The sequence below is a fragment of the Pinus tabuliformis genome, chromosome X, assembly GCF_031772625.1.
Source record: "Pinus tabuliformis cultivar Carrire ecotype Pingquan chromosome X, CPIR1, whole genome shotgun sequence".
Taxonomy (NCBI): domain Eukaryota; kingdom Viridiplantae; phylum Streptophyta; class Pinopsida; order Pinales; family Pinaceae; genus Pinus; species Pinus tabuliformis.
The window spans coordinates 922981922-922993746 of record NC_142308.1 but is presented as its reverse complement, the minus strand read 5'-3'; the positions used below and the strand labels follow the sequence as shown (position 1 = coordinate 922993746).

Below are 11825 nucleotides of genomic sequence, written 5' to 3'. Positions count from 1 at the left end.
CTCTAGTTTGTACCATATAGGATACCAAACTATAATTCCCTTATAAATAGAAATAACCATGTATATATCAACTGCAAGTTCCTCCTAAATCCCAGTCACATAGAAGGATGAACATACCACTCATAAGGAGGGATTTTTATTATAATTATTGTAAAAGCATAACCTGAATCCATTATTGACATTTTTAGCATATTTAGTGACAATTCCAATCCTAGATTAAATTCATATGAAATGAACACGGCCATGAAAATCCAATAAAGAAAGATTGTCATATGTTTTGTGTAGCAAGTATAGACTAAACTAATCCCCAAAAGGTTCATCCAACTTTAGCAAGAAGGCAATTTAAAAAATATAAAGCAACAAATAAGATGAAATCCCTCAGTATAATGTAGTGGTTGCAACTTCATTTGTTAAAAATGTGGCTATGTTTACAGTGTTAACATCAAGGGGCAGTATGTGAAAACAATTATATGTAAGGCTAGTTTCCAAATCTAATATTTATTGGTTAACATGTCACTGGAAAAATTAATAATTGTTGGGAAATCCTTCATATTTATTGAAAGATTAAGCATGACTTACCCAGATATCATCAAATGGACATGTCTTCATCCCAGAAGGTGCTTTCTGTTTCTTCTAGTTTCGAAGCAATAAACCTTAATGTTTACCATAACTGAACAAACAAGAAAATGTACGGGCATTGAAATTTTGGTACCTTGAGACCCAAAGGATTAGAGACACCTCTCAAGAACTCAATATGTGCACCATCAGGCTGCCTGGTGCATTCACCAACCCACAATATATGAGCAGAGAAATCATACCATAGTCTAGAAGTGGAATCTTCCCCAGTCATTGCTTGCTCATATGGGAGTAGCAAGCATTCATGGGATGTCTAGAATTCAGTGGAATTCATAACGGGATGGTCAACTATAAGGCCACAGGAAAACATGAATCCAAGAGCTTCATCAACACGATGGGAAAGCTCCATATATACCTGAAACACATACACATTATCAAGAAGATAGAACAAGAATATATAGATGAATTCAAAAAATATTTGTAATGCTTTATAAAAAAATGAGAATGAAAAATTATAAATGAATTTCGAAAGCTTTTGCAAGGCCTGGTGAAAAGCTTACTTCTCCCCTTGCTCATTGTTAGAGGTGAAATCCAAATTCCACTGAATAACATGTTGCATTGTTGCATAACCTCCTATTGCAAACACCCAAATAAGGTTGAGGGTTGCAACAGCTTGGCAAAAATCACGAACCATCCTTTGAGGATCTAGCTGCTGAGCTTTCAGGTTGAAAGTATCACCATTAATATTATCTCCTCTGTAACTTGGTAGTTTCACACCATCCATAGTTTCAAAATCATCTGATCTGGGTTTAGCAAACTTCCCAACCATTTACCCCACCTTAGACAGAAGAAAAATCATTGTTAGATAAGCCTCTATTACCACTGCAAATTCAACCTTGCACCAAAGAAAACTCTTCTTGAACATTGCAAATTGTCCATGATTCCTTGAAAACATAGTGGTTTGTTCATGCTTCATTCACTTTCAATGCCTCCAAGAAATTGGCAATATACTCCGAAAAAACTAAAAGAACACTCTTCATAGAGTCAACTTCACTATGCTAGTTGTTCACAAAACTATTGATAATCAAATCAACATATGACAAAATTAAAAGAGTTTTTCATTATGGATGATCACCCACCAATTTCCATTTCTCCATTGATCTAATTGGTAAGTTGGTTCACTTACCATGACAGTTAACCAAACTCAACTCTTTAGGGAAGAAAAAAATTTGGTTCCTATGACCAATGCTGGATGCAAGTTCTAGTGACAAATAACTCATGGTTTTATAGGAATCGGTGGATACAAAGAAGTTCATGTAGTGAGAAATTTGATAGAATAGATACCCTCAGTTGTGGCATCTAGGTTGACAACATAACTCACTGTGAAAAAGAAAACAAGATGACCATTTACCTATCAAAAATAAAAAATACCATCCATCCTACAAAACAAGCAATAGTTTTCCATTAATACACTAGTTTTTCACAATGGCATATATGCATTTAAATCTCAAAGTTAGAACCACCATGAAAGTCACAACACAAGTAAAATATTACATTATGGGGAAATTTATACTATTTTCCTCACCAACCATAAGTTTCTCCTTGCAATGAGATCAAATCACTATTCCATGTTGTTGTGTGTTTTATTCCACAATTTGAACCTTCTGCAAGTAACATTGTATTTGTCTTGATTTGGGACTGGTTAGGCTCCCAATTAGTTTCCTGGATCTCACTTGTTTAAGATATTTCTAAATTTAAACCAAGGCTTTCTTGGATGTCTCTCACAGAATCCCAATTATAGTCTTTGGTTCTTTATGCTTTCCTTTTCCATGTTTGTTGTCACACAACTTCGAGAGTCTTGTAGATGCTCCTCCATAGATAAACCACCACATTTCTAATTAAATAGATGCCAAATCGACATCTCCTAAACTCAATTGATGTAAAAATTTCACTTCATATAAAACAACAGTCAAGTTCCTATGAACCACTACTTTGCAGAATATCCATTTTTCCATTCTCCAAATTTTAGTTCTTGCAGCAAGAGGGAAAATACCATGAAAAAGAACTCTGACAGAGTAGATATATGGAAAAGGTACTTTAAGGTTGTGATTCCATTGCATACCTTATTGTTTACTTCTTACAAGAACATTTCATATGGTTGTGTTGCATAATAATAGTTGTAATAAGCCATAAAACCACCAGCTAAGCGGACAAGTTCACAAGGAACAAATGTCCAATATCCCTCTTGAAATGATCAAAGCAAAGGACACTCCAAGACAAGCTTGAGAATTGATCTGAAAATGGGGCACTTAGGCTCCTTGTCTAACTTACAAGAGCCTCTCCCACTTCCAAAGCTTTAAATATTCCCAAGTCTTATTGATTAACCAATGCGGAATTAAATGTGTGCTTGACAATATAAGTGTATGCTTATGTTTGTTTTAAATTGTTCAGGTGCTGTAAATTAATTTTCTTAAACTTATATAAAGCAAATAGCGCAATTAAAAACAACAGATACAATGCAACAATAAAACACACATAGAACAAGAATATTAATTTGGAGTTCACCCAAAACCCTTGGGCTACATCTCCTTGAGCTCTAGTCAACTCGACTAGGCTCTCTGGGATTATGGCAAGGTATTTTTTTTACAAGCTCATAGCTCAACTCCACTATTTTACACAGAAACAATGGGTCTAGACACCATTTTAGCCCATGGCTCTGAAGTTCTTGGCTTTCTTGCTCTAGTCTCTGGCTCTAGCTTTGGCTCTTCGGCTCTGGCTATCTTGAGCTCTCTCTCTCGGCCTCTGTGTGCCTCTATGATCTGCTTGACCTCCAAGCGATCCTCGACAACCTTCCAGCGACCTTTTTGCAACTTTGCTACCTATCAATCACGCTCTCAAGCTTTCTCGCCCCTTCAGCTCTCTGCACTGCCTGCTTATGCCTCTCAATCGTGATCTCAAACTCAAAAACCCCTCTGTCTCTGTCATTGAACAACTTTTAGGCCTATCGACGCTCGTCTGTTCATTTTAGCTCTCGAGCTCTCTGGCTCTCGGTCGTTGTCCCTTCATCTTCCTTCTGGAGTGTTTAACAATCATTATTAACGTCCCAAGGAATGGTGGCCACCTGTTTTGCAATGGAAAAGGCCACTAATGTGTTAAAATCCCAAAGATATCATTTCTCTATTTACATAGAGAAATACACCGAAAATGCTGAAAAATCTGCATAAATGCCTTTTATCGGACTGGAAAATCCCTTAAATCTAACCATATCAAGTCTGCCTTTGGCAGCTGTCGTAATCTCCGCCATCGATCTAGGTGTTCTTAGATCCAACAGTCATCATGCAATTTCGGGTGGCTTAGGAGTACGAAGGCTACCCACCCAAAAAGCCAGTTTTCCTCTCTCCTCCGCTAGCCATGTGTCGACCAGTCTATGGGATCAGGTAGAGTAAGCCCAAAACCATTTACCGCTTGATTCCGGCCTGAAATCCGCCTTTACTGAACTCAAAATCAATGAAATCGGGATTAGAATTTCCCTTCGGGTCCGTAATATCACTTCAGGTATCGTTCCTTTGTATTTCAGTTTTTACACAGAAAAACATTAATACACAGAAAAATCCAAATTTTCAGATTTAAAAAATTATAGAATCCCACCTTATTTTCCATCGGGTTCACCTTTTAAATCGCTATCACATGTTGCAAATTCCCATTCCATGGCTTTCCCTTTGTATTTGAAAAATACATTTAAACCTTTGAAAACCCAACGAAGGGCTTTATGGTGGACTTTAAATACCTATGCAGCAGAATCCATAACCTTTTTAGGTCCAATTTCATCGCATTGGAGCATATATATGTGTGGCCCTGCTCTGTCGTATGACTTTGATGTGATATTGCAATGCGATTGATCGCAATCGCGTATCACATGGGCCCAAGGTATTACCATATGGCATCACCGATTGCAATCTGCCGATATCAGCGATCGCAATATCGCATCGGCTTGGTCCTTTCGTTATGTTCCATGCCCTCGTCGATGCTAATCCGCCAATCGGTAATCGCATTGTCGCATCGACCCGGGTATTTTGCTCATATTATATGCGTATGCTCACCTCTGACCGGATATGTCGAGGATCGGTGATCGAGGGTGCTTCCCCTTTCTTCTTAAGTACGCCTTGGATCTCCTCCGATGCGATTTTCTTCATAAAGCCTTTTAGGCCATTTTTTTGAAGATTTGCCTCTTTTTCCAAATAAGCAAGGGCGTCTTCTTTCTACCACAACTTTTGCATCCTAAGTCCATTTTTTTCCCATTCAGGTTGCAGTAGATTTAGAATAAGACAATCTTTGTAATGGGGCTAATTCTAGGAACTTCCTAGGACTTTCATTTTTCCTCTGTGAGGAACACTTAGACTTAGGAGTCTATCCAAAATCCATTTTGGATCAAGAATACAAAATATTAGCATCCAAATGCAATGAATGAAAGTATATTCCTTAGCAATTATAAAAATATTATATGACATATTTGATCCATCTGCTATGAAAAAACACTAGGTAAAATAATGAATTAATAAGAAAAGGTCTTGCTGCCCTGATTATCAAGAAACATTGATTTTTTTATGTCTTCAAATAAGCAACTTGAAAACATCCTTTTTCCATAGTTGAAATCATACTAATATTTAGTTTGAATAAATTTGGGCCTAAACTTCATTCAAAATACCTTGAAAATTGTACTGAGGAATCAGCTAAATGCCTTGCAGGAAAATTTTACCTAGCTATCAGCTAACATTCCTACCACCAATCATGAATGGAGCATGGATTCATGCTTTCCAAAATGTAATAAGAAACAGGTAATGAAGTAAATGAAAGCCTCCATACATGAAGGTATAGTATCAACAAATATGCATTCATAGTGATGAGTTGGCTCTTGAAAAGCAATCTTTGCATTGTTGTGGCTAGCGCTAAGACATAGATATTGTCTTAGAATAGTTTTGGGCTTTTGTTTCTCAATAGCAAGCCCTTCTTAGATATATGTTTTTGCTTCCAGTAGATATGAATTGACTCAATTAGCGATGATGTAAATTCCATCATCAACCTCATTTAAGTTGTTGCTTCCTTGAGATCTCCAAAACTACACCTTTTTATGGCATAGAGATGGTGACTTTAAGGTTTGAAATGACCCACATCATATATTTTTTGATTTTAATATTCTTTATTTGAAGGATATGAATGTGTCAATTCCTTCTAATTTGATAAACCATATTGTGATGGAATTTAAGAAACCAACAAAGCTACAGATTTCTTGTACATATGCATAGACTGTCATAGGTGTTCAAATTATGGAAAAAAAATTAAAAAAAAAGGGAGGACTATTTGTTAAACTTATTGTCATGGATAAAAGAAGATTGAGAATTTGACAGCTGAACATTATAATTTGATGGTTTCAATGGATCTTTATTTGATTTTTTAGAGCCAAAGGTTAGAGGTGAATATACATTTATCTTGTTAGGGTTGAATTTGGTGAATGTGGTATATCCTGAGAAGACAACTAGTTCTCTCAATCAAATGTTATCTTCATTTCACTTTCAAACATAACAAAAGGTCAGTGTTCAATCAGGATCTTGTTGGAAGTGCCTAATATGAGGCTTTTTCTATGCTTTCATATGATCAAGCCTATTTCAATTACACCTAGAATATATTATATAGTCTCTCTTGTTAAAGGTGATGAATTCAATAACAAGGGATATGAAATTCTATCTCTGTTATGTTTTAGTTCATATATAATTTATATAAACATTGTCTATTGCTCTGTTTTACTTTTTTGTTTCTTTTCCTTCCTTGGAGGTGCTAAATTCAATGATGGTGAATTACTTGATTTTGTTAGAATATCAATTTTTGCACTAGCTTTTGTGGTTGGGTTATTTACAGTTATTTTTTTCAAAAACATGATAATCTTATTGGAGGAAAGAACTCCAAGAAGTAAAATAGTTAGTACAGATATAGAAACACTTCCAATACAACAAATTAAATGTGATTCTCCATCTCTTGGTTTATGTATGGATGCACACTAAACATACCTGCTCATAGAAGAGCTTCTAGTCTCTAGGCATATTTAGTGATGTTGAGGTTTAGAATTTTTTTCTTGACATCTTCAAGTGTCATCAAGTCACGATTGTGACTTTGAGATGCTTAAAAGTAGCCACCACCCCTTCCCAATCATTTAAATCTACTCTCTCAGTTTTAGACATTTCAAACTTCTTGCCTTGCTTACCAGATGCTTCAAACTTACCTCCTGGATTGCCAGATATTTCAAAATCACTGCCTCATCTACCAGATGTCTGTGACTTACTGTTTTGTCTTCCATATGTTTTAAAGCTATTGCCTTGCCTTCTAGATGTTAGTTTTCTACTGTATTTCCATTTGGAAGTTCTTAAACTATCATCCTTTATTCCAGATGTTTTGGAGTTAAAATCTGTGTCTGGATTGCCAAATGTTTTACAATCACTGCCTTGTCTACCATATGCCTGCAACTTATTGTTTTGTCTCCCAGATGCTTCAAAGCTAATGCCTTGTCCTCCAGATGTTTTTTTCTACAGTCTTCCCATTTGGAAGATCTTAAACAACCATCCTTAACTCCATATGTTTTGGAGTTAAACTTACTACCTGGATTGTCAGATGTTTCAAAATGACTACTTCATCTACCAAACATCTGAAACTTATTTTTTTGTCTTCCAGATACTTCAAATCTACTTCCTTATTTTCTAGGTGATTTTTTGTTACTATCTTCCCCTTTGAAATTTCTTAAACTACTGTCCTTCACTCCATATGTTTTGGAGTTAAACTTCCTGCCTATATTGCCAGATGTTTCAAAATGAATACCTCCTCTATCAGATGTCTGCAATTTAGTGTTTCATGTTCTATAGGTTTCAAAGTGACTACCTTTCCATCCAGATGTTTTTTCTCTACTGTCTTGCCATTTGGAAATTCCCAAACTTCCATCCTTTATTCCAGGTAGTTTGGATTTACCAACTCGACTTCCCCGTGACTGCAAACTAGTAGCTTGCCTACTAGATGGCATGAAGTTACCACTCCTCCTTCTAGATGTTCTAACTTCTTTACCAATTTCCTCCCCCTCATTATCATCATCATCTTCATGTTCATCCTCCTCATCATCACATTAATCCTTCTCATCATCATCACCATCTTCATTTGCCTCATCATCATCCTCATCCTTGGTCTCAGTCTCACTCTTAGTTTCAACTTCATCCTCACTGAAAAGTCTTTCATTATATTTTTTTTCATCCAAACTCTCCTCTCTTATGATTCTTTGTTCCCATAAGGATGCTTATCACAATCATCACCTTTTTTCTTGGCATGGTCATTGTCTCCATCTGCCGAATCTTTTTGTTGTGACTAACCCTTTTTGTACAACCCTTTCTTCCTGTCTTCCATCTCCTTCACCATTAAGTGAATATACTTCCCTCTCAAGGTTACAAGAGGATGAAACTCGACCAGCTCGGCTCTTTTGAAGGCCTCTCTGAGGATGATGGTTATGACACCATTCTTCATAGACTGGTAAAAAATCCCAAGATGGCGACTGAAACACCTCACAAACTTGTGTCAGAGACCCATTGGTTCATGCAAACTAAGAAGTGTACACCTGTGAACTTTCTTGTTAACCATGATGCATAGTAGCTCATGCAGAACACTGACCACCCACTTCTCCCCTAAATTTCTAGTAGGATCCAAATCATATGCATCCTTGTAAGGATATTGAGTTGAACTTAAACAAGAATGAAAAAAATTACAGATATAACCATAAATACAAAGATGTAGCAGAAATAACACTTCATTTTATTAATAGAAAATACTGAAATAAGCTTATAAACAAAATGGAAATAAAGTAGCTCAGACGATGGTAGCTTACCTCTGAGAAGAGATGTGACGGATATATGCCTCTGAACTATCTTACACTGAAGCTCAAAGGCATATTTATTATTGAGAAACAATGGAAAATCCTAAAAATCCAAAAGCCTAACCCTAGGAGATGAATCACCAAAACTATGGGGCTTGTTTGGGTAAATTGGTACATCAACTTCCTGGGGTCGTAACTTTGGCATGTGATTTATGTTTGGCGTGCATAATACCTCATTAGAAAGATCTATCCAACGAATACAAATTTAGAATATAAAACATTAGTTTGCCTTGATTTTCCCAAAAGGTATTGTTTAGCGCCTCTAAACGGCTTCGGAAGTTCAAGACCTGAAAAACTTCCAAAAATAGTAAATTATGCTACAATTAAGGAAACTTAAAGAGACAATGGTGGGGGTCCAAGTGGAATAGGCGGGTGGCCACCAACATCCACCTAGATCATTCCTCCCCCCTTAGGAAGAAATGGTCCCCATTGCATTGAGTGTCTCCATGAGATGGGGAAACTTCTGCTAAACTTGGTCTCTACTGATACACTTGCCTTGGTGCAGGAGTTGGCTAGCTTTGACAACCCGATATAGTTAGATCTTTTGCTAGAGAGTATTCTTGGTCTGTGTGTCCATAATCCGATCAGTTGTGGCTCGTTCCATGAAGTTTGGGTTTAACATTGTTGGTGTGAGCTACTCTGCAATGTCTGATGTGTCCTATAATGGTGGGAAGTATGGTCGAAGGTAGTCCACATTGAACATTGGGTGCAAGCCAAGGAATGGGGGAACACTGAGCTCAAAAGAATTATATCTCATATCCTTGGTAATGGTGTAAGGACCATATCAGAGTGGTATGAGATTTCAATGGGCTCTATTAAGGTGTTATTTCTACAAATGCAACCAAACTTTGTCACCCACCTGAAACTTGTGTGGCAACCGATGTTGATCATGTCACTGCTTTTACTTGGAATTTGACTTCTCCAAGATGTCGTGAACCTGTTGGTAGATGTGTTGGATGAGTTCAATAAATATTTTCTCTTTATCAACCTCAGACAATACATGTATGGACTTTGTCTTTGTAGTTTCATGAGGCATGACAACATCAATAAGACAGAATGGTTGAAATACTAGACCCGCTTGAAAGGGAATATGACCAATCGAGATATGGAGAGATCTATTATAACTTTGATGCACATAGGGAAGAATCTTATCTCAGGTTCATGGATGCTTGGATTTGTAAATGAAGAGTATGTGCACTATCATCCTATTGACTACATTTGTCTCGACATTAGTCTGGGGGTGGAAGGTAGTTGACTTGGTGAGTTTGGTGTCCAATAGTGTCCAGAGGCTTAACCAGAATTTTATAAGGAACTTACTATCTTGATATGATATAATGGTATGCGGGATCCCAAAGTGTACCCACACTCGTTCAAAGAAGAGTTTGGCAGTGTCATCTATTGTGAGACTCTTCTTGCAAGCCGCCAATATAGTTGTCTTAGAAAATATGTCCACGACCACAAATACACAGTCATTACCATGCTTGGTAGAAGGGAGGCCAGACATATAGTCCATGAAGATGGATTCCCATGGCTAGCTAGGAGTAGGCAGAGGAGTGTACAAGCCTTGTTTCTTTATGGTTGGCTTGGCAATGGCATAGGCAATGTAGGATATGATATATTTCCCAACATCCAGTCAGAGTTTTGGCCAATAAAAGTACTTTTGTAGTATAACCACATTTTTCTCACACCAAAGTGTCAAGCAACCCGGCTGTAGTGTTCCTCTGAAATTAGCCTGGCACGCTTGCTTGAAGGAACTCAAAGGTGACCTAGTTAGCATAATAATGCATCTTGGAGGTGGAAAACATGAACTTGATTTTCATCCACTAGAATTTGGTATGTGGAGGTGAACTCTGTATCATGTTTGTATAGTTGTGGCCATCCAGAGGTCTTGTGGCCACAAGAGTTGAGAACAGTAGTCAATGTTGCAACTGGGGGTCGGCTGACACAGTCTACAAGTTGGTAGTTTGAAACATGATTGGTGCTTCCCTTTTTTGTATTTAATTTTCAAGTGGAATTGTTGTAGATATGTCGACCACTTCTGATGACGATTGTCCTACAACTTCCCTTTTTTCTGTATAAACTAAATAGGCTAGTGATCGATGTGGATAACTGCCTCCTTCTCCAGAATGTATTGCTTCCATTGTCAGCAAGCCTACTTGATGGAATACATCTCTTTATGATATGCGGGGTACTTCTAAATTGTATCAGAAAGTGTCTTACTATGAAAGGCCATTAGATCCCATGTTGGGCAAGCACTGCATGAATAGGATATTCGAAGGCATCTGTCTCAATTTCAAATGGTTGTTGTAGGTCTAGTAGTGTGAGTACTAGTACAGAGAAGAGGCGTTGCTTCTACTCAATGAACGTCTTCTGTTGGGACTCAGACCAGGAAAACTTTTCGTTTGCCCCACCTTTATAAATTTAACTCAATGTCCAAGTGATATGGGAGAATCCCAACACAAAATTATGATAAAAATTTGCAAGGCCCAAAAAGTTACGAAGTTTTATGAGAGTGGTCGAGGTTGGACAATCCTAAATGACTTGGATCTTAGTCGGATCCATATGCACGCCATGCTCATCTATGAAGTAACCTAGATTTTGGATGTGGCTCATGCCAAAGGTGCATTTCTCAAAGTTGACATACATTTTGTGTTGCCAAAGGGTTTAAAGGACCTGCCGAATGTGTTGCAAGTGTTCTTCCCAAATCTTGTCAAGGATGAGGATCCCGCCCCGATAAACAACCATGAATGAGTTGGTGAAGGGTCACAAGATGTCATCCATTAGCCTGATAAAAGTAGCAAGGGCATTTTTCAACCCAAATGCCATAAAAAACCATTCAAAAAGACCTTCCTTGGATTTGAAGATGGTATTCCATATATCTGTGGGCTCTATTGGAACCTGGTGATAGCCAAACTTCAGATTGATCTTGTTGAAATACTTTCCCCCCTTGAGTTGGTCCAAAAGGTCATTAATCTGTGGGATTGGATACCTATTCCTGACAATGATTTTGTTTAGTACTCAACAATCACTATAGAGCTTCCAGATCCCATCCTTCCTCTATACAAGTATTGATCCGAATTGGATCCATGAAAAATAATCAAAGTTCCATGACTGTATCAAATCAGGACAGACTTCGAATTTATGGATAAAGAGTGATCAGGGAAACCTCTGGACAGTGGCAGTTTGTAGCCAGCAAGGAACGACAAGGACCTTGATCAAAGCGCGTTGATCGAGGCCCACAGAGACTGCCCCTCGAGAAGAAAAGGCCCTGAGCACTCGGTCGCATGGG

At 37.6% G+C, this 11825-nt stretch overlaps 1 pseudogene; it reads right to left on the bottom strand.

Annotated features, from left to right (window-relative positions):
* Window positions 1-661: 661 nt before the first annotated feature.
* LOC149142695 (phospho-2-dehydro-3-deoxyheptonate aldolase 2, chloroplastic-like) lies at window positions 662-4628 on the bottom strand (annotated as a pseudogene).
* Between the last annotated feature and the right edge of the window lie 7197 nt (window positions 4629-11825).